Here is a 4,385-nt window from a genome sequence, read left to right as displayed (position 1 = left end):
GCACAGTTCTCGACAAAATCGCGAGACGAATCTTTTAAGCCTAATTAGTCCATGAAAAGCCTTAAGTGCTACAGTAACACCACATGTGCTAATGACCGATTAATTAGTATTATTAGATTCGTCTCGCAGTTTTCTGATGGGTTCTGTAATTTGTTTTTTTATTAGTATCAAAAAAATTTTTACCTCCCCAACTAAACACACGCTAAACCTAGCGGACGATTCAGGAGAGAAAAAAAAAACACACGCTACAAGGGGAGCAGACGAGCAGTGGAGCACCGCCCATTCGCCGAGCCCAGCAGCTGGGCCTCCCGGTGGATGCAGTGGCGCCTTTCGCGTGAAAAGACCCGTCGGCCGCGCGGGTCCCCGCGAATTTTCACCGGCGAGACACCTGGGCGAACGAGGTGAAAGCCGCGCGGGGCAAACAGAGCGCGGCCCGCGCCTCCACGCCGGCACAGCCGTCCGATGGGCCGCCGAGGCGGATCTGGCCGCTCTCCACGGTACGCGCTCGCTGTCCCACGAACCAGAAGGCGTCGCAGAACCAGAAGGCGTCGCAGAATCGCTCGGTTTGGTTCAGTGAGTGGGATCGATCGGCACTAGCGAACGCAGCTGGGCGAGCGGAAAAGAAGGGGGGAGAATTTCGGGCAGTCCCCCGTTTCTTCGGCCGGCCGCGGCCGGCGGCGATGCGTTTCGGGCGCGCGGCGGCCGGCAGGGGGCTTTGGCTCGCGCACTGGCGTTTGTTCGCGTCCGAAACGGAAATTGTTCGAACCCGCAGAGATGCCCGTGCGCGAGCGTAGTTCTTCCTGTTCCCGTTGTTGTTTAAGATGGATAAGACACCGCACGTAATAAGTGAGTAATGTTGTTTATCTTGGGGCTTGATTTGACGTAGTTTAGATTTCTGTTCTCAAATGAGACAAGGTGTGCTCCCTTTTTTTTTCACAGGCACATGACGGTGTCCATGCTTCTTTCCGTATGATTGTTGCTCGAAAAGAAAAGGAAATGAAAGGAACCGCCATGCTTTTGCATTTTCTTTTATCATCAGATGCCCATTTCTTGCATTGCATCGAAGCATCAGAACCGAGAAATAAGGTCTTATTTTAAACGTGGGATTTTTTTTCCCAAATGTTAGGTCTCTTTTGTAAAATCGAATTAATTTCTGTAAAATTTATGGGTTCAAAGAGAATAGAGCAGACTAGTTAAACGCTGCAATCCATTTTATGTTTAGTGTAAGGACGTAAAAAGTGAGATCAGCCACAGATAAGTGGGGCCAATTTGTCATTTTTCTCTCTTCCTCCTCCCCTTATATCTCTCGTCCCCAACCGTGCCCGGTCGTACACCGCGGCGGCTCTATCAGCAAGAGTGGCCGCACCCCGCCTTCGCGCGCGTGCAACCCCCTGCCAGCGAGCTCGGCCACGTGCTACCCCGTCGGTGAGCCTAGTCGCGCGTTGCCCAGCGCCTCCTTTACGGCGGTGGCAGGGCCGGGCAAGAGCTCGTGCCAAGGACCTCCGCGCGGCTCTTTGGGGCCGGGCACGGTGACGCCAGGGGCGGAGCTCGCCCCATGGCCGCACACCAAAGCCAAAGGCGGAGCTCGTGCTCCTATGGCCGCATGTTCTCCTTGTCGTGCGCCGGGCCCTGGGCGGATCTGCGCCGCTCCTTACCCCCTCCGTCAGCGGTCATGCGCCCAACTCCTTCCCCCTCCGTCGTTGGTCACGCTCGTGCTCTGCTTCAGGCGCGGACTCAGCGCTCGTCCCACATAGGACGCCCGTTTGTTTTCCGGGGGCGAGATGGACCCAAATCTCAATAGTGGGACGATTCCATCTCCAAATGACTGTGAACCAAACAACGATCTAAGGTGGATTACCTACCTGGGTCCATTCTATCCCATGAACTTAATGATCAAGGGAAGGAACCTCTCTCTTCTCGTTGACCCCTCAAGAGTCATTGCTCGGATAAAAAAATGGTACAAGTGGGTTTTCTCATCTCATCCTTCTAACTGAAAACGTCTAGCAACTTAGCAAGACAGAAGCAGTGTGAGTCGCAAAAAAAAAAGACAGAAGCAGTGTGAAAAAACTTTTATCAAAGAGTTAAATGCACGGGTGGTCCATCAACTTACGCTCTAGTTTCACTTAGGTTCATCAACTCTGAAAGTGGATTTTTGGGTCCATAATCTTTGTTAGTAGTGCATTCCTGGCCATACCCCATTTACTTCAATTTTTTAACTGACGTGGCACCTTGGACGCCGCAAGCACACGCGCATGTGCATGCATGATGCATGCACGTCGGCATCTTCTGGCAGGAGTCCCGCGGCGCCGGCAGCGCCGTGTGCTCGGCTGGGGCGACGGCCACTGCCGCGACGGCGCGCAGGTCCACGGCGACGGCGCCTGCGTGATCGGCGTGGCCCTGCGGGAAGCAGTAGACGGCGGCGCCGACGGGCGGCACGGCGCACAGGCACGCCTGCCACAGCTGCGCAGACAGCAGCGGGCGCGAAGCAAGGCATTAGGCGGCAGCAAGTAGCATGGCGTGGTGGGAGACGGACGCCGCGCTGTTCGCGGCGGTGCTGGGGTGGGGCCGTGGCCGGAGGTCGTCCAGGCTGCCATTCGGCATGGAGCTCGACGCCATGGAGCCCGCCCTCCCCACACTGCTGCTCGACGCCATGGAGCTCCGGCTGCGGCCACTGGACGCCGTGGAGGTCCGGTCGCGGCCTCGACGCCCGCCCTCCCCGCGCAGCTGCTCGACGCCATGGAGCTCCGGCTGCCCTCCTCCTCGCAGAGCCACGCCGCCGTGCTCGTGGTACAGTTCGCTGAGCTTTTCAGAGTACTCGTTGTATAGGGAAACGACGACCACCGCCTTGCGTTTGGCCGGCTGCTGGGTGCCGGAGCCCACGGTGGCGGCAGTATTGGCTCTGGGCACGCTGACGCCGGGCAGGACGTTCTCGTGCTGCGCGCACTTGAGGATCTGCCCGTAGAGCTCGTCGGTGGAGATGGGCGCCCACTTGAAGACGCACACCTGGATGCCGACGCGCTCGTCTGCCTGGGCGAAGTAGGAGGAGCCGTGGTACCGCGTCACCATGCCCACACCGTGTTGCTGGGGTGGAAGAGGTAGCGGCCGAGGTGGTGGAACACGGCGTCGCGGCGCGGGAACATGTGCGCCAGCTCCCGCTCGTGCCGCGGGAGCAGGAACAGCGCCGGCACGAAGTAGTTGTCCGCCTGGAACACGAGCCAGGGCACGCGCGCCAGCTCGGCCTGCACGTCGTCGCAGAAGAAGAGTTTGTCCTGGGCATAGTAGTTCCCGAGGCGTGTTCCCGAGGCTCTGGTTGGTGCAGATGCCGAGCCCCTCGTGGACGCGGAGGTCTTCCTCCGGTAGGATCCACGTGGACCCCGGGAAAGGCTCGCAGAAGAGGCCGTCCAGGTCGTCGCCGCTGCTGTGGAGGAGCAGCACGCGGTCGGTGAGCAGCGCGTAGAGGAAGGCGGAGGTGATGGAGAGGATGCGGTTGCCGAGGCCGGCGTTCGGTGTCCACACGAGGTAGCTGCACCGCGCGCCGACGGAGGGGTCAGCGCCGTCGCCGCCGGCGGAGGCGTTGTTGGGAGAGGCGCGTAGGCGTTCGACGACGCGCGCGTAGGCGGGGGTGCCCGAGGCGCAGAGGCGGTGGAGGGACTCGTACCGGCGGAGCGCGGAGACGAGGTGCGGTGAGAGCGCGTGCAGTGACGCCTGGCGGTAGAGCGAGGCTCGGTACCGGCTCAGGCAGGAGCTGTCGTCGAAGTCCGGCAGGAGGAGACCGCCCAGGAGCCGGTCGCCGGGGTTCGGCACCGTCGCCAACGGGATGCCGCCCTTCTCAGACACTGCCGCGCACAAAGAAAACTACTCGATTTAACAACTATAGTCACGGCACTGTGCGACAACATACTGGCGCTCATGACGACGCGAACTCCGGCGAGACCCATGAATCGGCTCCGGCTGCCCTCCTCAGCCTGGACAACCTCCGGCCACGGCGCCGCCCCAGCACCGCCGCGAACAGCGCGGCTTCCGTCTCCGACCAGGCCATGCTGCTTGCTGCCGCCTAATGCCTTGCTTCGCGCCCGCTGCTGTCTGCGCAGCTGTGGCAGGCGTGCCTGTGCGCCGTGCCGCCCGTCGGCGCCGCCGTCTACTACTTCCCGCAGGGCCACGCCGATCACGCAGGCGCCGCCGCCGTGGACCTGCGCGCCGTTGAGGCAGTGGCTGTCGCCCTAGCCGAGCACACGGCGCTGCCGGCGCCGCGGGACTCCTGCCAGAAGATGCCGACGTGCATGCATCATGCATGCACATGCATGCGTGTGTGCGGCGTCCAAGGTGCCACGTCAGTTAAAAAATTGAAGTAAATAGGGTATGGGCCAGGAATACGCCACTAACAA

At 60.5% G+C, this 4,385-nt stretch overlaps 1 pseudogene; it reads right to left on the bottom strand.

The window, feature by feature from the left end:
- Positions 1–2,485: 2,485 nt before the first annotated feature.
- On the bottom strand, positions 2,486–3,924 carry LOC136475052 (probable fucosyltransferase 7; annotated as a pseudogene).
- Between the last annotated feature and the right edge of the window lie 461 nt (positions 3,925–4,385).

Source organism: Miscanthus floridulus, chromosome 1 (genome assembly GCF_019320115.1).
Source record: "Miscanthus floridulus cultivar M001 chromosome 1, ASM1932011v1, whole genome shotgun sequence".
In the NCBI taxonomy this organism is placed as follows: domain Eukaryota; kingdom Viridiplantae; phylum Streptophyta; class Magnoliopsida; order Poales; family Poaceae; genus Miscanthus; species Miscanthus floridulus.
Note: the sequence above shows the minus strand (reverse complement) of the source record. Positions and strands in the feature narration are given on the sequence as shown.